The 24,598-nt window shown below is 42.0% G+C and overlaps 1 protein-coding gene across 10 annotated transcripts in view; it reads right to left on the bottom strand.

Annotated features, from left to right (window-relative positions):
• The window catches only part of cdhr2 (cadherin related family member 2), a 250,231-nt gene that overhangs the window by 142,180 nt on the left and 83,453 nt on the right, over nt 1-24,598 (bottom strand). The window lies entirely within an intron of this gene.

The raw sequence follows: 24,598 nt of genomic DNA, 5'->3' as shown, positions 1-24,598 counted from the left end.
GATTGGATGTCAGCTAATTCTTACTGTGTAGGGTGCCCACCTGAAACAAGCGTTAGACACCTTGTGTATGCAAATCAGGATCATTAGACAGTTTGGGGATCCCAATGTGAAATTGGTTATTCCAGGTCTTCAAAGGCCTAAACAGCAGTCTTCAAAGAGACTGCTGGAGCAGCCCACTAAAAGATGAGCAAAGCTCTTAATAGTTTTAGAAGTTCTTCTCTTGACGCCACAAAATTACCATGGGGCCGTTGCCATCTCATGCCAGGCTCCCTCCACTTTGCTTTCCCCAGCTCCAAGGGCCAGCTTGGCATTGGAGCCAGTAGAAGTTACTTAGATTTTGACCAGTAAGCTGCAGTAGGATGCCCAATTGACATCGACAGCTCACAGGTTTCATACATATGAGACCCAATTTTGAAAGGGGCTCAGGGCAATATATTTGGCCATGCGTCGTATCACTCTGCACATTTCCCCTTGTAAACCAACGTAAGTTAAATTTCTCCCTTCAAGCGCCACCTGTCAGGTTGCATATAGATCTGGTTGTCCTGAGTGCTGCTAACACCAGCTGCCTCAGGGCAACATAATCTTGCAGAGGAAGCCTCAAGCAGGCATCTGCAAAGGAACTAACGTGTGTGTCAAGCATGCTGATTTTTTCACCTTTACCAATATGGTGAGTGGCACACTTCTGGGTTATAGTGAGCTTGCATTTCCTGACCGCCACATTGGAGGCATAAGAGACTGCTTAACTCTTGAAAAATGAGAGCTGCGTGGTCGAATTTATCGTCCCTTGAGTCTACAGAAAGAGAAGGCTTCAGATATAATATGCCAATGGACAGGCGAACCTGTAACAGACAGTAGTGTTAGAAACAAAATGTCAAGATAAAGTTGGTGAAGACTAGACAAGGCTCATCATAGATAGTTTCAGTGTCTTGTACTTTGTTCAAGTATTGCATTGCCTTCAAACTGCTATTTCTTCAAGGACAAATATCACTGTGCGCTCAGCTAAACAAGCTCATCAGTATTTCAAATTGTAGGAAGTTCCTTGGAGGGAATATGCAGCCACTCTGAGAATTTCAAGTGCGCTACAAGATCAACAGCCTCAGCAGTGATCGCTCCAATTCTACCCTAGCATCTCACACGCACAAACACATCCACTCACAAGGAAGACTTCTTGTTGTATTTATTCATTCATGGGATGTGGGTGTCATTGGCTAGGACAGCATTTATAGCCCATCTCTAATTGCCCTTGTGAAGGTGGTGGTGAGCTGCCTTCTTGAACCACTGCAGTCCATGTGATAGGTGCACTCAGAATGTTGTTAGGAAGGGAGGTCCAGGATTTTGTACCAGCTACAGTGAAGGAACAGCGATATAGTTTCAAGTCAGGATGGTGTGTGACTTGGAGGGGAACTTGCAGGTGGTGGTGTTCCCATGCATCTGCTGCCCTTGTCTTTCTAGGTGGTAGAGGTCACGGGTTTGGAAGGTGCTGTCTAAGGAGCCTTGGTGCGTTGCTGCAGTGCATCTTGTAGATGGTACACACTGCTGCCACTGTGCATCTGCGGTGGAGGGAGTGAATGTTTGTGGATGGGGTGCCAATCAAGCGGCCTTCTTTGTCATTGATGGTGTTGAGCTTCTTGAGTGTTGTTGCACTCATCCAGGCAAGTGGAGAGTATTCCTTCACACTCCTGATTTGTGCCTTGTAGATGGTGGACAGGCTTAGGGGAGTCAGGAGGTGAGTTACTCGCCGCAGCATTCCCAGCCTCTGACCTGCTCTTGTAGTCCTGATATTTATATGGCTACTCCAGATTGCAGGGGATCAATGAGTCGAGAGCATCAATCTCACATGCAGGCAGTGGAAATGGTTTCCATGCACCACAGATGGCTTGCTGGCACCCACACACCACACACAGGAGACTGTGCCTCCTGCTCTTATTTTCCTCAGGAGTTCAAATCTGTGAGATTCTGCATTCTTCCTCTGGGCACAGATGGTGTCTGTGAAGTCATAATTCTGTACAAGTATAACAATGTTGTCAAGATATGCAGTGAAGTTATTTGAGAGTGAAGTAAAAGAGCCAAGCACTGTTGCTCTGTAGGAATTGCAGTGGGCCATTTAACCCCTCAAGCCTGTTCTGCCATTCAATGAGATCATGGCTGATCTGTGAACCAACTCCATATACTCGTCTTTCCCCCTTATCTCTCAATAACTTTACTTAACAAAACTCTAACAATCTCCGATTTAAAATTTGCAACTGATTGAGCATCAACTGCCATTGGCAGAAGAGAATTCCAAATTTCTATCACCCTTTGTGTGTAGAGGTGTTTCCTAATTTCACTCCTGAAAGATCTGGCTCTAATTTTTAGGCTATGTGCCCTAGTCCTAGACTTCCCAACCAGAAGAAATGGGGTTAAAAACTTGAAAGAGCCAATTTGTGGGCACGGGGTGCACTATTACCTCATACCTGAGCAGGTTGATGCAGACAGCACGCAAACATCATGCTGCCTGCTCAACACCATGATTGCAGTATAAAGCCCAGTGCTAAACAAGCTCCTGATTGGCTGCACACTCAACAGGGGGCCCAGGTACATGCGAGGCTGTGACATCCTCAGGACTTGAGTGAGGGTTAGCCCTGTTTAGTATAAGGTATGAGGCAAAAAAAGAGAGACAAAGACTGCAGGAGCTGAACACAAAGACTTCTCTATTTATTCTGTCTTAGTTTTACTTTCCCTTTGCTAGCATGTGTGTTCTACAGCAGCCTCTATTTCAAAATTTCAAAATACTACATCGCCACATCCTTCCACTTCTTAGTAAATGAGAGACATAGCATGTTTCAATGGTTTGTTTCTAAAACTGTAAACGATAAACTTAAACATAAATAGTTCATCTTGTAAAATAGTCACTTAAGTATGGTGGGTATTTTCTCTCACGAGTAGGATATCATCTGACATCAGATGTAGTTTCATTTGACTTATGTTCTTCATCTGAGGTGTCGATGTCGGAATCGGATTCAATGCTTGCAAATGGTGTTTTCAGTGCTTTGAAGAATGACACATTTCTTGTGATGATTTGTGTATCACGCTTAGCAGTGATGATTGATCCTTTTGTGTTAGTCACAACAAATGGTTGGATTTCATAAGGGATTGTTTGCTTTCCAATATAACTATCACGTTTCACAAGTACTTTATCTCCTGGCTTAAGTGGTGTAGCTCTAAGTTTAACGTTACGCTTCGCATGTAATTTCATTCGATCCTCTATTCTCGATCTTTCATGTACATGTTGATCACTGGCTCCATAGGGTAGCTCAGGTAGACGTGTGCACTTAGGATGTGCAAAGATGAGTGTAATTGGAGGTTTTCCAGTAGTCGAGTGAGGTGCCACTCTGTAATTAGGAAGAAAGTGATATAGCCCTTGCTTCCATGACCTGTTCTCAGCTGTAGCTGTACGTATCACTTTATTCAAGGTTCGCATAAACCTTTTGATTTCACCATTAGCTCTTGGACAATGGGGTGTGAACCCTAGATAGTTTGCGAATTTGTTGAACTCATAGCAACTGACTGGGGGTCCATTGTCACTTCTTACTGTTTGAGGGATTCCAAACAATGCGAAGATCCGGTCAAGCTTTGGGATGACTGCTTTTGTTGAAATTGACATAACTAATTCCACAATTGGGAATCTTCTGTTGTCATCAGTGACAACAAGTAGGTGTTCACCAGTGGGCAAAACTGTGAAATCAATGCTGACTTCAATCCGTGATCCTGGAGGTAGTTCGAATATCTTGAGAGGATTATGAAAATTTGACATTGCGGTTGCTTGACATGGCAAACACTGATTGATTTTGTGTTTTACCATGCAGTCAAATCCTGGGAACCATACCTTTTCCCTAAGGAGTTGTTTGGTTTTGACTGTTCCTTGGTGTCTTTCATGTGTTTTATCGACAACACATTCTCTCAATGAATGCGGAATGACAATACCATTTTTGCGTAAAACAAGATCAGATGTGGTTGTAACAGCAAGCTCATTTTGAACATTGTGAAGACCTTGTCGTATGTGAGCGATTTCATTTGTAGACACTTCCTCGATTATGTTTTTCCAGTTTTGTGATTCCATAGCCATCATACATTGTTGCAAAGCCTCATCTTGTTTTGTTGCTGCTTTGATGTTGACTAGTTTTACCAACTTTGGCAACACATTTAGGCTTATATAGTTAAATTGTTGTTCAGCAACCTTTTCCTCACGACTAGTAGGACAGACTGTCAGCAACAGATGTCGCGAAGGATAGTCCGCCGGGTTGAGCTTACCTGGATGATACTCAACATGGAACTTGTACTCTTGTAGTTTGAGTATCCAACATTCTATTCGAGTGGATGGTTTGCTATTGTTGAATTGTTGTGGATTGTTGAACAAGCTCACTAGTGGTCTATGATTGGTTATTACTTTAAACTCGCTTGCATATAGGTAGAGATGAAAGTGTTAAGATATTCCATGTGATTGAGAGTGCTTCTCTCTCTGTTTGAGAATAAAGTTGCTCTACAGGCATTAATGACCTGCTTGCCATTGCAAGAATTGATGGGTTACCTGTCTTGTCTTTCTGTACAAGAACCGTACCTAAGCCAACTGGGCTTGCATCCATGACTATTTGGGAGGTTTTCTCAGGGTTGAAAAAGGCGTTTGTGCAACTTGCTGACAAATGTTGTTTGATCTGTTGTACCACCTGTTTGTGTGATTTAGTCCATTCCCAATGGGTGGTCTCTTTTGTCAGATTGTGTAGGGAGATCAGGAATGAAACGACTGCAGTACGTGACGAGTCCTAGCAAACTCTGGACTTCTTGCACATTTGAAAGATCTGCAGCGTTTGCAATGGACTCAACTTTCTGTGGATCTGGTGATATTTCTTCACCACTGAACACATGACAGAAGAATTCAATTCTGCTTTGATTGGATAAGCACTTGTCTTTGTTCACGGCGAGGTTACATTCTCTGAGACATTGTAGGCATACATGCAGGCATGTCTTGTGTTTCTTTTCAGTGCAGCCAAAGATGAGAATGTTATCACTGATATGCAGCATGCCTTCAAGTCCTTGAAGTGCAGATTGAATCAAGTGGTGAAATACCTCAGCTGCTGAATTGACTCCAAAGTTGAGCCTCTATATCGGAAAAGTTCGATGTGAGTTACAAACACGGTAACATATCTCGATTCTTCTGCAAGCTCAATTTGATGGTCGCATTGAGGCCAAGTTTAGCAATGTGTTTAGCACCATTAACTTTCTCTATGATGTCATCGATTGTCATTGTCAAATGTCTTTCTCGTTGTATGGCTTGATTTGGTGATTGCATATCAATGTAAATTCTAATCTGGTTCTCACTCTTGGGTTTCTTCATGACTTGTATGGGTGAGGACCAGCTCATCCCCAACTTTCTCAGTAATGTCAAGGTCAAGTAGGTGTTGAAGTTCCTTCCCTGTCTGTTTCTTGACATGAAATGGTATTCATCACCGTTGATGCATGACTGGGGGCACATTAGTGTCTACATGCAGCTTGCATGTAACACTAGCTTACTGATACAAGTGAAGCAATCAGCAAACAGTTCGAGAATGTTTTTGTTATGCAAAGGAATTGCATATGTGACTGTAATCATGTGCAGATCTGTTGCTGTGTGGAAACTGATAAGCATGTCACATTCTCCAGATATGACATAGAGTCATAGAGTGATAAGCACAGAAACAGGCCCTTCAGTCCACCGTGTCTGCGCCAGCCATCAAGCCTATCAATTCTAATCCCAGACACATAGAACACAGCTTTTGCTCTCGTGCTTTTGAATGAGACTGGCATTTCAAAAGTTCCAAGGATTTTCAGTGGTTTGTTACTGTTGTAAGGGAAAATTTTCATATTCCCTGGTTTGCAGACAATGGAGCAATCCTGAATTTTGTTGAATGTTTTGTCTCCCATGACATGGACAGACACTCAAATACAATCTTCCCTTAACAAATCCATGTTGACTCTCCTTGATTAATCCGTGTCTTTCTAAGTGACAATTTATATTGTCTCTCAGAAATTTTTCCAATAATTTGCTCACCACCAAGGATAAGCTGATTGGCCTGTAATTACTTGGGCTATCCTTTCCTCCCTTCTTAAACAACAGTACAACATTAGCAGTCCTCCAGAACTATGTCAGCAGCCAGACAGGATTGGAAAATGAGGGTCAGAGCTTCCGATATTTCTTCCCTTGTTTCCCTTAGCAGCCTGGAGTACATTTCATTCACACCTGCTGATTTATCCCCTTTCAAGGATGCTAAACACCTTAATATTTCCTCCCTCACTGTGTTTATCCAATCCATCATTTCACACATGTCCTCGTTAACTACAATATCTGCATCGTTCCTCTCTTTTGTGAAAGCAGCCCAAAGTATTCATTAACACCATAGCCACATCTTCCACCTCCACACTCAAGTTACCTCTTTGGTCTCTAATTGGTCCATTCTTTCGTTAGTTATCATCTTGCCCTTTATGCATTTATAAAATATCTTTGACTTTTCCTTGATCTTAGTTGCCAATATTTTTTATGCCCTCTCTTTGCTTTCCTAATTTCCTTTTTAATTTCACCCCTGTACTTTTTATACTCCTTTAGGCGTTCTGCAGTATTGAGCTTTTCACATCTCACTTAAGCTTTCTTTTTTTGGCTTATCCTACTTCATATGCTCTTTGACATCCAAAGGAGTCTAGATGGGAACATATTTGTGCTGAACCCTCTTAGCGCCCTCTTTGAATACCTCTGGCTCTGACGTTGATTTATCTTCAAATAGTTGCTTCCAGTATACTTTTACTTGATCTGACACTTGCAGCCACCAGCTCAAATACTGGCACAGCATATACTTTACAGAGTAGTATAGAGGCGGGATCAGCACGTGGTGATCAGCACTCAGGCATGAGTAGCCTGCAGCAAGGCCAGGGGAAAGGATAGCATGTATGCCAACTCCCTCGAGAGCAAAATCACAGACAAATTCTACAGCAGAGGACTTAGATGAGGACTTTGATGAGGCAACATATCGGAAAAGGCTTATGGTCATGTACACAGAGATGCTTGGTGCATTGGCAGGCTTGCCAGAGAGCCTGTTGTCACTATCAAGGAGTGTGGTGGAGTCCGGCTCCAACCTGGCACAGAACTTCGTGCAGAGTCTGGAACCCATTCTTGATGAAAGGTCACTGACCTGAAACGTTAACTCTGGTTCTCTCTCCACAGATGCTGCCAGACCTGCTGAGGATTTTTTGTTTTCATTTCAGATTTCCAGCATCTACAGTATTTTCCTTTTATTTATATTGGAATCCATCCTTTCCTGTATTGAAATGGGAGCAATTTCATGAAAACTATTAAAGACCCAGCCATGATGCAGCATCTGATGGCCAATGTCTCAGCTTTCATTGCAGAACAGGCAGAAGCAACCCGAGGTCTGAGTGCTGCAGTGGAAGCTCAGACTCAGGTCTTGAGATTGTTGCCATGCAAGCTCAGCTTGACGCCATGCAGGCTCATACTGCTGCCATCATGGCTGTGGATACCAGTGCTCAAAGGGCTTGTAGCAGTCCAGCAATCTGTGCTCCAGCAGATTAATAAGATTGCACAGGAGCTGCCCTGAGGAAGTGACAGTGGCTCTATGGTGCAAAATCTTGTTGTCCACTCTCAGATTGACAGCAGTCATGCTTCCATCACTGCCACTCCACTAGTGCCCCTGCTGTTGCCTGTCAGCCAGCTAGCCAAGACTGATCTTGCCCAAGCTGAAGTAGTTCAGTCCGAAGCTGGGCCCTCAAAGCCCAGAACTGCTTAAGCTCACCCTGCAAGATCATATGCAGATTCCCCAGTGAAAGTCAGCAGCCTTTCACCTGCCACTGGGCTAGCACTGCATGGGAGCAGTAGGTCAAGCAAAGGCACCCATAAGACAGGCACTAAGGTATTGCAAAATGGTAAAAAGTTCAGTTTTGTACATATTATTGGAAATGTTGTTCGATAAAGTTGTAATGGGTTGGTTATTTTGTGGTGTCTTTTATTTCAGGATTATGCCCAAGAAAACACTGTGATGGTAACATAGCAGTATGATCGAAAGGTGGGGAATTGTGGAGCAAAGGTAATGTGGGGATGCTTTCAGGGGAACAGGAGTCTAATAAACCACTCATGGACAGCATGTCTGGAGCGATGGTTTCCCTGATGTCTCTCCACTTCCTCTTCTTCCTCCTCCTCCTTGAACTTCCAATGTTTCTAGCTGTTCACCATTTTGAAAGTACATTTATCGATTCTTTTTATGATCAAGGTGGATGACCACACATTTTCCTACATTGAAATCCATTTGCCACAGTTTTTTTTTCCCCAATCTATTAACTTCTCTTTATATTTTGATGCTACTTTTTTTTGTTCATGGGATGTGGGTGTTGCTGGCAAGACCAGCATTTATTGCCCATTCCTAATTCTGTCAACCTGAGAGTGACCAACAAGTTTTTGCCCTTGAGAAGCTGAGGGTCAACCACTTCTTGAACAGCTGCACTCCTTGCAGTATAGTTACACCCGCTGTGTTGTTAGGCAGGGATTTTCAGGATTTTGACCCAACGACAGTGAAGGAATGACAATATATTTCCAAGTCAGAATGGTGTGTGACTTGGAGGGGAACTTGCATGTGGTGGTGTACCCATGAACATGCTGCCCTTGTTCATCTAGGTGGTAGAGGTCGCAGGTTTGAAAGGTGCCATCAAAGGAATTTTGGCAAGTTGCTGCAGTGCAACTCATAGATAGTACACACTGCCGCCTGTGTGTACCAGTGTATACAATACATGCTTACAATATTGCGTATCTTTCTATCATTGGCAAACTTGGATATGCGACTCTTTATCCTATCATTTAAGTCATAAATAAATAGTTGAATAGTTGAAGCCCGACAAAGGTTCCTATGGGACACCACTAGTCACATCCTGTCAATTAGAGTACTTGGCTTTTATCCCTTCTGTCTCTTTTCTGCCACTCAGCCAATTTCCCAATCAGGTCAATAGTTCAATTCCATGGGACTTCAATTTGAGGGAATTTATCAAATGCCTTCTGGAAGTCCATATAAATAACATCCATAGACATTCCCCTATCCACTACTTTAGCCAGCTCTTCAAAAATGTCAATAAGATTCACAGGCAGGACCTACCCTTTACAAATCTATTCTGGCTCTCTCTGATAAGTGCAATATTTTCACAGTGTTCTGTTCCTCCTTAAATATAAATTCTCATAGTTTATGATCCTTGCTTTCCCCCCTCACCTTTCTTCAATAGCGGAGTGACAAGTGCAATTTTCCAATCTTAGAGATGGTTCCTGAATTCAGAGAACTTTGGGTTATGGTTAGGGCATCCACAATGTTCTCACCTACTTTCTTTAAAGCCCTGGGAGAGAAGCCATCTGGTATTGGGGAATTGTCACTCTTCAGTGCCATCATTTTCTTCATTACTGTTACTTTGCGAACATTAATTTTGTTGAGTACCACCTCTGCCCCCCCCCCCCCACCACCCCCACCACTGAATCAGTGTTAGTTTCCTTGAGATGTATGACGTGCTATGCTCTTCCTCTACTGTAAATAACAACACAAAGTAATTATTCAACATGTCTGCCATTTCCTTATTTTCATTAACAATATCACCATTATCAGCTTCCAAGGGGCTCGCACTGCTCCTGATCACCCTCTTTTTCCGACTATAACGATAAAAAATTGAATTAATTTGGATATCCCTTGCACATTTCTTTTCATATTCCCTTTTCATCACTCTTACTATCTGTTTTGTTACCTTTAGCTGTTCTTTGTAGCTCTCCCAATCAGTAGAATCAGTGCTTTTTTTTTTGCTTTTTTGTATGTTTTTCTTTTAGTTTTATGTTGTCCCTCATCTCTTTTGCCAGCTTTTTTTTCTGGCAAGTCGAGCTCTTGCCTTTTAGAGACATCGTTTGATTCTGTATCATAACAAATTATTTTTTGAACACTTCCCACTGACTTTCTGTCAATTTACCCATGAACAGATTTGGCCAGCTTACTGTGGGCAATCTTTATCTTATCCCATTAAAATCACCCTAAGCTAAATCTGGGGCCTTCCCACCCCAGGCCAATTGAGGCCCTCAAGTGGCCAATTAATGGCCATTTAAGGGCCTCTTCCCACATCCACCTCAATTTAATGGAAGGTGGAGGGTGCACCGTCGTGGAGAGACTTCGCCAGGTAAAACCTGGCAGCCTCCGAACAGATTCAGTGAGGGTCCCTCCTTTGGGGGCAATACAGGGATGGCCTTCCCACTGGTGATGGCCACCTCTCCTGGGAAGACCCTCCCCACCCTCACTGACACTACCCACCACCCCCCACCTCATCTCCGGGGCCTGTCTAAATTGCTCCGGCAACCCCAACCCCACTTACCTGTCCCAGAGTCTTCATCCTCTGCAGGGCCTCCTGCAATACCAGCAGTGGCCACCACTCCCAGTGGTGTTGCTGGCACTGCAGAGCTGCCAGTCCTCTGATTGGCCTGGAGCTCTGAGGTGGGAGCTCATCCCTTAAAGAAACGGTGTCCCTGACAGCGAGCAGTTAATTGGCTGCCCATGGTTAAATACCAATGGTGTTCCAATGGAGGGTTGAGACGGCATCTCGCCCCCACCTTCTAGCCCACTGCCGGGACTTCCATCAACAGAATAAAATCCAGCCCTTCCTTTCTGTGACTGCTTTAATAATGGTGAAAAAAATTAAACTGTGAAATGAAGTATGAAGCCACTGACCTCCACACATTGCTACTATAAAAAGCAGCAAAAGCAATAAAACAAACACTTACAAACATCTACTGACAGTCCTGAACCATCAGGAGTGCTAATTTACATTGTTAGGAAACACTTTCAATGGATTCAGAGCTTCCTGTGATGTACCCTTTCAAACAGAGTACAACATATTCCCATAGCAACTGCCAGACCTAAATGTTCTGTTGGGTTTTTTTTTCAAACACTTCAACACTTTGGAGGATTTTAGTAAGCAATTTTGAATAATAGCCACAAATTACATCTACACATTATCTATGAATTCTTTGGAACAGTTTCTGTGTCATCTGATGTACAGTTTAGAATATATAAGATTTCAAAGACAGTTGCAAGTTTTAATGTAATTTCTTTAGAATTTTTCAATAAAATTGTTAGAACACATTATATTAAATGCTGAAAACTGGAAACGGATCTCAGTCCTCAATAAAATAAAAGTTCCAAAAACTGTACCAACGGTTCCTTCAGAAGATGCTCAGTTTATAGTGGTATCACACGTAAAGGTATAGCCTGGATCCTGACCTCCTGTGCAGAAGTTACTACATTCCCCTTTCAGTTCGTAAAGGTATAGCCTGGATCCTGACCTCCTGTGCAGAAGTTACTGCATTCCCCTTTCAGTTGGTGCAGCTTGTAACAGCCATGTGAGGTAAAATATTTCTGTATATGTTTAACAAAAAAAAGTTATTCTGGGCTGAATTTTACCGTCAGCGGACGGGAGCCATTCACCGACTGAAAAGTCAGTGGCAAACCTGCCTCCGCCTGGCCTGGGGATCGGACCGCATTTTGCAGCCCCCAGGCCTTTAATTGGTCTGAGGCGAAACTTCCATCTCATTGAGGCAGGAAGTCCCACCTAATGGAACTTCTGGTCAATCAGCGGCCTGGCAGCTCTCTGCCCCAGCAGCACCACCGGGACCGGGGGCCACTTCTGGGACTGCAACCCAGTTGAAGACAGAAGATGTTGGGGACCCTTGGAGAACCAGCAAGCTTCTGGGGCCTCGCCAGGGGCGCCCTCTGCACCGGCTGAAAAAAACTAGCTGCCCAATCTAATCCCACCTTCCAGCACTTGCAGGTTACAGCACTTCAGGTGCATGTCCATGTACCTTTTAAATGAGTTGAGGGTTTCTGCCTCCACCACTGATCCGGGCAATGAATTCCAGACACCCACCATTCTCTGGATGAAAAGATTTTTCCTCATGTCCCCTCTAATCCTTCTACCAATCACCTTAAATCTGAGCCCCCTGATAATTGACCTCTCCGCTAGGGAAAACAGGTCCTTCCTGTCTACTCTATCTAGGCCCCTCATAATTTTGTACACCTCAATTAAGTCACCTCTCAGCCTCCTCTGGTCTAAGGAAAACAACCGTAGCTGATCCAATCTTTCCTCATAGCTACAACTTTCAAGCCCTGGCAACATTCTTGTACATCTCTACTGTACTCTCTCCAAAGAAATTATGACCTTCCTGTAATGTGGTGACCAGAAACTATACACAATACTCCAGCTGTGGCCTAACCAGCATTTTATACAGTTCCAGCATTACATCCCTGCTTTTGTATCTCTACCTAAGCCAATAAAGGAAAGCATTCCAAAAGCCTTCTTCACCACTTTATCGACCTATCCCTTCAGGGACCTGTGGACATGCACTCCAAGGTCTCTCACTTCTTCTACCCCTCTCAATATCCTCCAGTTTATTGTGTTTAATAACAGTTTAATATCCTCCCAAATGCATTACCTCACACTTCTCCAGATTGAATTCCATTTGCCACTTTTCTGCCCACTCAACCAAACTATTGATATCATTCTGGAGTCTATCAGCTACATGGCCAATTTCTGTGTCACCAGCAAATTTCCCAATCATGCCTCCCACGTTTAAGTCCAAAACTTAAGCCTATCTCACTTAAGACATTGGCTTACTAATGTGTGAACATCAAAAAACAAAATACTTGGCTAAAGTACACTGCACACAATGATATACAAATGAGTTCAATGGAAATGGAAGTACTAATGTAAGTAGTGAACACATTGCATTGATGATGTTGCAACAGATAACTAAATAACTAAATAAAGGTGGGGATGTGGTAGGAATATGGGATTAGTGTAGGATTAGTATAAATGGGTGGTTAATGGTCGGCACAGACTCGGTGGGCCAAAGGGCCTGTTTCAGTGCTGTATCTCTAAATCTAAAAAAAATCTAAAAAATCCTTGAATTTGAACACTGTTTCTAAAATTCTGACTGAACGATCACTGAATGCGTACCACTTACCCAGAGACTGTTAGCAGAATCAAATTGTCTTACAGGAAAACATTCTGTCGATAATTCAACAGAAAGTCAGCAGGAAATCTAAAGTTTAAACGACTTTAGAAATGAAAAACATTGCTGGAGTAGAATAGGATTCTTCACATGTGTTTTTACATGTTATCAGCTGGATTAAGTACTTGTCTATGTTCACTGTTTAAGTGATAACTCAATTGATTACAATATTCAATGAGCTTATTTTTGCTGATTTTATTTTTAGGTTGTTTACCTCATACTTTTAATGTTGTGGGTAAACCTTGACTTTTAGCTCCACAGGAACTGGAGAATACATCATCACCTACCTATTCTTTGTACTTAATAACATATTCATTGTAGCCAACCATTTCCCAATCACTCCCTGAATTCCTAAATAAGCCATTTTGCTTGAACCTTTGTACTGGTGTTAAACATGGAGCTTGGAGATAAGATTGTACTGTCAGGCAGTCAGGAGTGTTGTGAAATGACATTTCAAAGTACAGTATATTGGCAATTTAGAAAAAGATGTTATCAATCGAAAGACATAGCCTCAATCAAAGTCAATTAATGTAAAGTCTTTGCGGAAGCCATTGACACATTCATTGATAGTAACACAAATTTTTGACAATAATAACCAATATGCCTTGTCTTTCTTCTTTATTCCATTAATGTAACTGTACACTTCAAGAATGGAACTACACACAAGAGCAATTCATTTGGCATTTTAGATAAAGTAAGCCAATTAATCTGATTCTTTTATTGGATCAGCATTATACTTTTGGGGCTTTGGATCACACATGTTCCTTCATCGGATTATGTTTAAATATTGTTACGACCAAGTTGGGAGTAATGCACTGTTAATTCAGTCCCACTACTCCACAGGTCATAGCATATCAAATAAAGTTTCCCACCTACCGAAGAATTGCCAAATTAAACACTGTATTTTCCCCCAGAATAAAGCACACCAAACCAGTTTTTTTTAAACAACAAAAACATTAACTATTTATTAGAAAAGAAATAATAGGTCCTAACTACTAATGAGATAAATCTATACATGAAAAAACTCCTTAACCCTCATGTACACACAAATACATTCAAAAAGAAATGGTTAACTAGTTTCAAAAGGGTGTTTTGGATTATAACTGTTTCTTAGGAATAGAAGGAATAATAAAAAAAAATTGAGGTTCACGTTCTGGTAGGATGTTTTCAGTACAGGGAGGTGTCCCAGAGTCGAATAGTCAGATGCCACTCGAAGTCACTCCAGGCGAGGTTGATGAATAGTCTATGATGCGTAGGTGTTCACGGCAATTTAACTGCAGCAGGCGTCACGTAGGTCTTCCATCAGAGGTGTAGCAACAGGTCTGCTTTGGTTTTGAAGCAGCAGTCTAGCATAGAAGAATTCTTCAGATTTTAGGATTTCTTAGGACACAGAAGCCAGCAGGAATCTACCACCTTTCAAATGCAGGATTTCTTTTCAAGAGATGCAAGTCTCCTTTACAGAGGGAGGTAGCACTTTTCTGGGTCTTTTTTCTCTTGCTATAGGTAGGTCAAGCAAATATTTCAAATGCCCACATTTTGTTCAATTCACAGACTTTTAAAGGGTCCAAAGTGAAAAAAGAACCTTCCTGAACATGGTCACATGTGCAGACACAGTGTCTCCCCCTTGTCACTCAAGCTGCTCCGAAGAAAGGTCAAACCCCTGTGATTTCCTTGAAATTGCCGACCTTCCTGTCCATTTGCAAGTTTAACTTCCTTTCAAAATACCCATTAAGTTTAACTCTTGTTCTGAACTTCCTTTCAAAACATTGCTGGAATTCCAATTGATTTTGCGGGTGTCTTTCACTGAGCAAAATCATTTTTTCAGGTTTTTTTTGAAACACATAGAAGTCCAAGATTTTAGGACAAAAATAAAATCTTTTGTGACAATATCAGCTAATGTGCATCATATATTATACCACACATGATTATAAATATATTCATATCATGGCATCACATTGAGAAAAAGAAACTTTCACAGCTTTGCTACTCAAATTACTGTGATCTGCACCTTCACCTAAAACTAAAATTTACATCAAATATTTCTTATTTTAGTTTCAGTTACCTAGCATGTGGTATAAACAGAACACATGAGCAATAATTGAATAGCACTATATCTTCAGTATATGCAGTGAGGGGACGCAATTGAGAAGAGACTGCTGCCTGAGTGAGACATTTGCCAGAGTGAGACATTTGCCAGAGTAAATTTGGAAATTTGGTGTACGTGGGAATTTGGTGCAGAGGGGGAAAGAGGGGTTCCTTTTCCTATCTTTTTCAGCCTCCAGCAGTTTGTGAGTCTTCTTCCTTTGACTCCAAGGTAGGCGAGTGCAACTTTCCATTACTTCAGCTTGAATTATTAACTAATTGACTAAAAATAGATTAAATAGAGATGGCAGGGCTGGTGGTGTGCTGTAACTGCAGCATGTGGGAGTCTGTGGAATGCACTGCAATCCCGGACAACCATGTCTGTAGTAAGTGTCTGCAGCTTGCATGACTTCAACTCAGAATTGCTGAGCTGGGGACTGAGTTGCAGACATTGCGGAGCATCAGGGAGGGAGAAAGTTACCTGGACACTTTGTTCCAAGATGCAGTCACACCTCTTAGAGTAGGGAGAACATTAGAGATGGCCAATAGTAATGAACAGGAGGTTCTGACTGCAAGTGAGACAGGTAAGGGGAATCAGCATGTAGTGATGGAGGAGCCTCACCTTGTCCAACGGGTATGATATCCTTGCTACTTGTGTGGATGAAGAGAAGGACTGCAAGGTGGATGAGCAAACTGACCATGGCACCATGGCGAAAGATGCCATTCCAGTGGAGGGAGTGAAGAGGAACGTGGTAGTGATAGGAGACAGTATAGTCAGGGGGATAGATACTGCTCTCTGTAGCTGCGGCCAGGAGCTCCGACGGCTGAGTTGCCTGCCCGGTGCCAGGGCTGGAGAGGAACCTGGAGTGGGAGGGGGAAGATCCAGTTGTTGTGGTCCAGGTGAGAACCAATGACATAGGTAGAACCATAAATTATGTTTTGCTTAGAGAATTTGAGGAGTTAGGGTCCAAACGAAAACGCAGAACATCAAAGGTAATCATCTCCGGATTGTTACCTGAGCCACGCGCAGATTGGCACAGGGTCAAGCAGATTAGAGAACTAAATGCACGGCTCAAAGAGTGGTGTGGGAAGAAGGGGTTTCGATTCTTGGAGCACTGGCATCAGTACTCAGGGAAGAGGGAGATATTCTGTTGAGATAGGCTTCATTTGAACCGGGCTGGAACCAGTGTCCTGGGCAATCACATAACTAGGGCTGTGGACAGGGCTTTAAACTAACAGGGATGGGAGGGTTTGGGTAAAGGGAAATTTAGAAATCCAAAGAGAGAGCTCAGGGCATCGGAACAGTATAGTGATGTGGGTAACTCCCAACAGAATGGGACAGGAAGGGACAGAGAGTTTAACAAAAACTGTACATTGGCAAATAAGGTCATTGCAGGGAATAGAGGTTAAAAAAAATGAATTTACAGTTCCTTTATCTGAATGCACGAAGCATCTGTAATAAGATAGATGAACTAGTGGCATGAATAGAGGTTAATGATCTGGATCTAATTGCCATTACCGAGACATGGTTACAAGGAGATCAAGGTTGGGAAATAAATATTCCAGGGTACACAATATTTCGGAGAAACAGACAGAATGGCAAAGGGGGAGGGGTAGCCCTTATAGTAAAGGATGGCATAAGCTCATTAATAAGAAGGGATCTGACCTCAGAAGATCTTGAAGTAGAATCAGTTTGGGTCGAAATTAGGAATAGCAGGAGTCAGAAAACACTGGTGGGGGTAGTTTATAAGCCCCCTAACAGTACAAAGAACAAAGAACAGTACAGCAAAGGAACAGGCCATTCGGCCCTCCAAGCCTGTGCCGATCTTGATGCCTGCCAAAACTAACACCTTCTGCACTTCCGGGGCCCATATCCCTCTATTCCCTTCCTATTCATATATTTGTCGAGATGTCTCTTAAACATCGCTATCGTATCTGCTTCCACCACCTCCCCCGGCAGCAAGTTCCAGGCACTCACCACCCTCTGTGTAAAAAACTTGCCTCGCACATCCCCTCTAAACTTTGCCCCTCGCACCTTAAACCTATGTCCCCTAGTAACTGACTTCCACCCTGGGAAAAAGCTTCTGACTATCCACTCTGTCCATGCCGCTCATAACTTTGTAAACCTCTATCATGTCGCCCCTCCACCTCCGTCGTTCCAGTGAAAACAATCTGAGCTTTTCCAACCTCTCCTCATAGCTAATGCCCTCCAGACCAGGCAACATCCTGGTAAACCTCCTCTGTACCCTCTCCAAAGCCTCCACGTCCTACTGGTAGTGTGGCGACCAGAATTGCACGCAATATTCTAAGTGTGGCCTAACTAAGGTTCTGTACAGCTGCAACATGACTTGCCAATTTTTATACTCTATGCCCCGACCGATGAAGGCAAGCATGCCGTATGCATTCTTGACTACCTTATCCACCTGCGTTGCCACTTTCAGTGACCTGTGGACCTGTACACCCAGATCTCTTTGCCTGTCAATACTCCTAAGGGTTCTGCCATTACCTGTATACCTCCCACCTGCATTTGACCTTCCAAAATGCATTACCTCACATTTGTCCGCATTAAACTCCATCTGCCATTTCTCCGCCCAAGTCTCCAACCGATCTATATCCTGCTGTATCCTCTGACAATCCTCATCACTATCCGCAACTCCACCAACTTTTGTGTCGTCCGCAAACTTACTAATCAGACCAGCTACATTTTCCTCCAAATCATTTATATATACTACAAAGAGCAAAGGTCCCAGCACTGAGCCCTGCGGAACACCACTAGTCACATCCCTCCATTCAGAAAAGCACCATTCCACTGCTATCCTCTGTCTTCTATAACTGAGCCAGTTCTGTATCCATCTTGCCAGCTCACCTCTGATCCCGTGACTTCACCTTTTGCACCAGTCTGCCATGCGGGACCTTGTCAAAGGCTTTACTAAAGTCCATATAGACAACATCCACCGCCCTTCCCTCATCAATCATCTTCGTCACTTCCTCAAAAAACTCAATCAAATTAGTAAGGCTGTTCTCCAGTCCTCTGGGACCTCGCCTGTAGCCAATGAGGAGTTATATTATTGGACAGAACATTAAATGAGACATTATTGGAGCATGCAAAAAAGGTAATGTATTAATTGTGGGGGACTTTAATCTGCATAGAGACTGGGACAATCAAATTGGCAACAGTTGTCTAGAAGATGAATTTGTAGGATGCTTTCATGACAGTTTCTTGGAGCACTACATTGTAGAACCAACTAGGGATAAAGCTAACTTAGAACTCATATTGTGTAATGAAGCAGGGTTAATAAGCAATGTAATAGTAAAAGATACACTGGGAAATGGTAATCAAAACACCATTGAATTTCATGTTAAGTTTGAAAGTGACACATTTCAATCACAATCAATAATCTTAAACTTAAACAAAGCCAATTATGAAGTTATGAAGGGAGAACTGGCTAACATTAATTGGGTAAATAGACAGGAAGGTATGGCGGTAAATGAACAGTGGGAAACATTTAAAGAAACAATTCAAAGGGTTCAACAAAAGTACATTCCATTCAAAAACAAAAACTCATCAAGAAACACCCATCCATGGCTTACTCAGGAAGTTAAGGAGAGCATTAGACTATAAAAAGTGACTTACAATGTTGCAAATAATAGTAGCAAGTCTGAGGATTGGGAGCATTTTGAAAACCAGCAAAGCACCACCAAAAAGTTGATAAAAAGGGAAAAAATAGAATGAGAGCAAACTAGCTAGCAATAAAAAAAACAGATTGTCAGAGCTTTTCTAAGTACATAAAAAGGAAGAGAGCACCCTTAGAGGTGGAGACCGGAGAAATCATCATGGGGAATAAGGAAATGGCAGAGGCATTGAACAAATATTTTGTGTCTATCTTCACAGTAGAAGGCACAAGTTTCATACCAGAAATAGGCAGTAACATAGGAGCTAAAGAAAGTAAGGAAATTAAGGATAGTGATATCAGCCGAGAAAAAATATTGGAGAAACTTGAGGGACTAAAATCTGACAAGTCCCCAGGACTGGATGGCCAACATCCTAGGGTTCTAAAAGAGATAGCTGCAGAGATAGTGGATGAGCTGACTATGATTTTCCAGAATTCTTTAGATTCAGGAATGGTCCCATCAGATTGGAAGTTGGCAAATGTTACGCCACTTTTCAAGAAATGAAGGTAGAGAGAAAACAGGAAACTACAGGCCAGTTAGCCTAATATCAGTCGTTGGGAAGATGCTGGAAACTATTATTAAAGAAGTCTTAACATTGTTGGTAGGTAAATTGGCCATTATAAATTGCCCCTAGTATAGGTAGGTGGTAGGGGAATATAGGGACAGGTGGGGATGTGGTAGGAATATGGGATTAGTGTAGGATTAGTATAAATGGGTGGTTGACGGTTGGCACAGACTCGGTGGGCTGATGGGCCTCTTTCAGTGCTGTATCTCTAAATAAAAATAAAAAATAAAAATTGCACTTGGGAAAACATAGTATGATTAGAACAAGTCAGCATGGTTTTACTAAAGGGAGATCCTGTTTGACAAATTTATTAGAGTTTTTTGAAGATGTAACTAGTAGGGTAGATGAAGGGAAACTAGTAGATGTAGTATGCCTAGATTTTCAAAAGGCATTCGATAAGGTCCCACATAAAAGATTAATAGGCAAGATAAGGGCTCATGGTGTTGGGGGTGATATATCATCGTGGATAGAGGATTGGTTAACAGAAAGGAAGCAGAGAATGGGTATAAATGGAGCATTTTGAAGTTGGCTGGCAGTGAATAGTGGGGTAACGCAAGAATCAGTGTTGGGGCCTCAGCTATTTACACTCTATATTAATGACTTGGATAAAGAGACAGAGAGTAATGTATCTAAGTTTGCTGATGATATGAAGCTCAGTGGAAAGGTAAGCTGCGGGGAGGACATAGAGAGGCTGCAAAGAGATATAGATAGGTTAAGTGAGTGGGCAACAAGATGGCAAATGGAGTATAATATAGGGAAGTATGAAGTTGTTCACTTTGGTCATAAAAATAGAACAGCAGAATATATTTTAAAAGGTGTGAAACTGATAAGTGTTGATGTTCTGAGAGACTTGGGGGGTACTCGCACAAGGAACGCACAAAGTTAACACGTAGGTGCAGCAGGCTATTAGGAAGGCAAATGGCATGTTTGCCTTTATTGCAAGGGGATTGAAGTACAGGAATAAAGAAGTCTTACTAAAATTGTACAGGGCTTTGGTGAGATCCGCATTCTGTGTGTAGTTTTGGTCTCCACATTTAAGAAAGGATGTACTTGCATTGGAGGCAGTGCAGTGAAGATTTACTAAATTGGTCCCTGAGATGAGGGAGTTGTCCTATGCTGAGAGGCTGAGTAAATTGGGCCTATATTCTCTGGAGTTTAGAAGAATGAGAGGCAATCTAATTGAGACACGCAAGATTCTGAAAGGGCTTGATAGGGTGGAAACTGAAAGATTGTTCCCACTAGTCAGGGAATCTAGAACAAGGGGACACAGTCTCAGGATAAGGGGTCAATCATTCAGGACTGAGATGAGGAGAAATTGCTTCACTCAAAGGGTTGTGAATCTTTGGAATTCTCTACCCCAGAGGGTTGTGGATGCTGCATCACTGAATCCATTTAAGGCTGGGATAGATAGATTTTTGGTCTCACAGGGAAACAAGGGATATGGGGAGTGGACAGGAAAGTGGAATTGAAGCCCAAGATTAGCCATGATCGTATTGAATGGCGGAGCAGGCTCAATGGGCCAAATGGCCTACTTCTGCTCCTATTTCTTGTGTTCTTGTATGTCAAAGACCAGAATTTATTCTCAAGGTTTTTATCTTCTTGAGATGTTGCATCAAAATATTGTAGGATATAAATTGCATCTCAGAGGTCCCCATGTTCAAGATGCATTATTTCGCATTATTTATTAACTAATATTCAAAATTAAGATTAAGTGCCAGCTGAAATTCAGTGCTAGTTGTGGGTTCAAGTCACACTCCAGTGACCTGAGCACATAATCCAGGTTGACACTTCAGTACAGTACTGGGGAGTGCTGCACTATCAGGGGTGCCAACTTTCAAATGAGACCTTCAACCGAGACTCTGTCTGCCCTCTCTATTGAATGTAAAAGATCCCATAGCACTGTTTTGAAGTAAAGCAGGAGATTTCTCCCATGTGCACACGTCAACCAGCATCACTAAAGAAGATTATCTGGCCATTATCCCAAAGTTGTTTGATGGAACTTGCTGTGTGCAAATTGGCTGCCGTGTTTTTCTATATTATAATACTGACTACACTTCAAAAGTACTCCATTGGCCGTAAAGCTTTGGGATGTTTTGAAGTCATGGAAAGTGCTACATAAATGCAAGCTCTTTCTAATTCCTCTGATAAAAATGGAATAAGATTACAAGATAATTATGGATGAGGAAGGTCATTCAGCCCATCATAGCTCATCCATCCAGAATGACCCCAAATTCCCACAGTTGTAGCATCCAATGGTCTTACAGGGATTTTGCCTACATTTGTTACTCAGCTGTCGATGTGTTGATTACCCTTTGTGTGGCAAAATTCTTCCTGAGATCAGTTCTATATTTGCATTTACACACTTAACCATGTTATCCTTTCTCCTACTGTTGTAATATGATTGAAACCAATTTCCTAAATTATTAACACCATCTTCAGATATCTCCTTTCAAGGCTGAAGAGTTCAATTTTCTCTAGGCTTTGAGACTGAGATCTCTAAGCCTTGGGATCCTTCTTGTGTTTCTGTTTTGTGCCTTCACAGGGCTTGATTGTCCCTCTTGTGTCTCAGTGACCACAGTACTTCATAGTGTAGTCTAACTAGAGCAGTTTACACCGCAATCACAGCTTCCCCTTACTTGAGCTCTATTGTTTTGAATGGCTCACCATTCTTTTGCCTTTGTTGATTGCTGTTCTGCATTGCTTGGGCATTCCAAACATCAGATCTACTAAGTCTCCTAGATTTTTTTAACTTCTACCTTTGCTATTTCCATGCCATTCATGAAGTGCATGTGATGTTCAATTTTCCTTCATATGTGTTCATAATAGGATGGAAACAAGAAAGTGTATTCATGCACTCCAGCTCACCTTGCCATTTAGTTTAAGGTTCACAACTCACACATTTTTATTTCACTTAAAGGAGAAATGAAGTCTGAGTGCAAGCCTTTCTCCAAATAGCACACACCATTTAAAATAGTGCTCTTTTTTAATTGAACGAACTATACTGATGTAACATATTTTAATTTTATCAGCTATGAGAACTGCCACTTTGTAGCATTATTTTAATACTGAACCATTCCAAGAGCATATTCAGGGTAGCCAGTATAAATCTCTGAGCAGTTCCATTCATTTCAATGGCAGCTGGTCCATCTCACACCATGGAGAGCGATCAGAGGCGTCAAAGTGAGGAATAGCTAGTATTTGCTGACTATGGGTACTAAAACCTACTAAATTGCCAAAGGTTTTTGAACATTATCAAATGTCTCAGAACATTTGTTTTATCCATGACACATCTGCACCTAACTGGTTAGGCAGGAAATCCACAGGATCAGATGGAACAGCAGTTTACAGTCTGACTAATATTACCTGACCAATATTACTCCCCAATTACTTCAATGGAGTGTAAAATTGAAAGGGGTGTAAAGCCAGCATTGCACACGTTCCCAACAGTTTCCCAACACCAAGGTTAGATTAAAATGATCCCAAAAGCAGTCCGTTTACAATTCCAATACTATGAACTAGGGTCTCAAATTTTATCCATGAACTGGTCACATCAACTCAATTATTATTACAGTAGCATCATTAAAAATAATGAGGACCATGATTACAAAACAGTCTGAAAGCCTGGTGCTTTCAGCAAACATGGTATGGACCAGGAGATGGTTTCTCATCAAACCACTTTGGGATTTAAGGGGCATTCTCTTTCAGTGATATTAATGGAGCAAGGAATACCTAGCTAAGTGGATTGATTAAGTGGCATTGCCACCTGTGTTGCATAATACAGCATTTTATTAAGAAATTAAGAAATTTTATGATATTCAATTTAAAGAATAAAATTGACATTTGAGAATTGAGGCTGCAATTCTATGTTCCTTTAAGCACAATTTCCCCACTGGAAAAGTGGTATCACTTAATTTATCCTGCAATGTGTCATTGGAACAATAACTTAGATAGAAATAGCAAATCACAAGTAAGGATAGCTGTTCAACACAGAAAATGCAATATGAAGTGGAAAACTTGAAGTGCATATGCACAAAAGTACTTATCTGCAACACTTACTGCAACATATGTAATACAGTATCTCAGATAGTCATTTTGCATTAGGCTGTTTATGGTGTTTTCATTCTTAGATGTTTGAGGAAGTTGTTTTGAAAAAGGCTACTGCTCATACTTTAAATGATTGACAAATATTACATGAGCCTTTATTATGACTCAAAATGGATTTAAACAATTACTGGATGGGGAGGAGGGAAGAAATAGCAGGCAAAAATGAAATGAGGCAAGCAAATATGGAGGCATGGAATGGAATCTCTGGGCAAGTGGTAAAGTAGTAATTTCTTGTTTGATGACTAGTAAAATGGATGTGCCTCTACATGAAGTTAGGGTAAGGTGGTGGGGGGATGGGAGTGATAGGTTCCTGTTTGGCAATCAAAGACATCATCCCCAGGGAATATCACAGCACCATGGTTGGTAGGGGGTGCCAAAGCTGAACATGGAATACATTAATTGCGGAACCTGGGAGAAGACTTCAGATTTAAGGAAACTGAGACCGTCTAATTATATTTAAAAAGTAGATAAGCCAAGTATATATTGCTTGTCATCCTTTCTACATTTACTGTTCAGCCATATCAAACGATTGCACAACTTCATAGCTCTTTCATTGCATTTCATGCACCCCATATCTCAACAATCATTGTAACAACCTGAGCAAGATGACCCAGAGCAAGATAACATCACACAGCACCCTACATCTGTCTGAGCAGATTTAGCATGCAACACAGCCCAGAGGATGCACTTAGTGAGTTTGAGGATGTAGCACTGGTGAGACAGAGTGTATAAGAAGGAGCTGGATGGACAAATGACTGTCATCACTGACAGTGGCGCAGTGGTTAGCACCACAGCCTCACAGCTCCAGGGACCCGGGTTCGATTCCGGGTTACTGCCTGTGTGGAGTTTGCAAGTTCTCCCTGTGTCTGCGTGGGTTTTCTCCGGGTGCTCCGGTTTCCTCCCACAAGCCAAAAGACTTGCAGGTTGATAGGTAAATTGGCCATTATAAATTGTCACTAGTATAGGTAGGTGGTAGGGAAATATAGGGACAGGTGGGGATGTTTGGTAGGAATATGGGATTAGTGTAGGATTAGTATAAATGGGTGGTTGATGTTCGGCACAGACTCGGTGGGCCGAAG

This window comes from Heterodontus francisci, chromosome 12, assembly GCF_036365525.1.
Source record: "Heterodontus francisci isolate sHetFra1 chromosome 12, sHetFra1.hap1, whole genome shotgun sequence".
NCBI classification, from domain to species: Eukaryota; Metazoa; Chordata; class Chondrichthyes; order Heterodontiformes; family Heterodontidae; genus Heterodontus; species Heterodontus francisci.
Note: the sequence above shows the minus strand (reverse complement) of the source record. Positions and strands in the feature narration are given on the sequence as shown.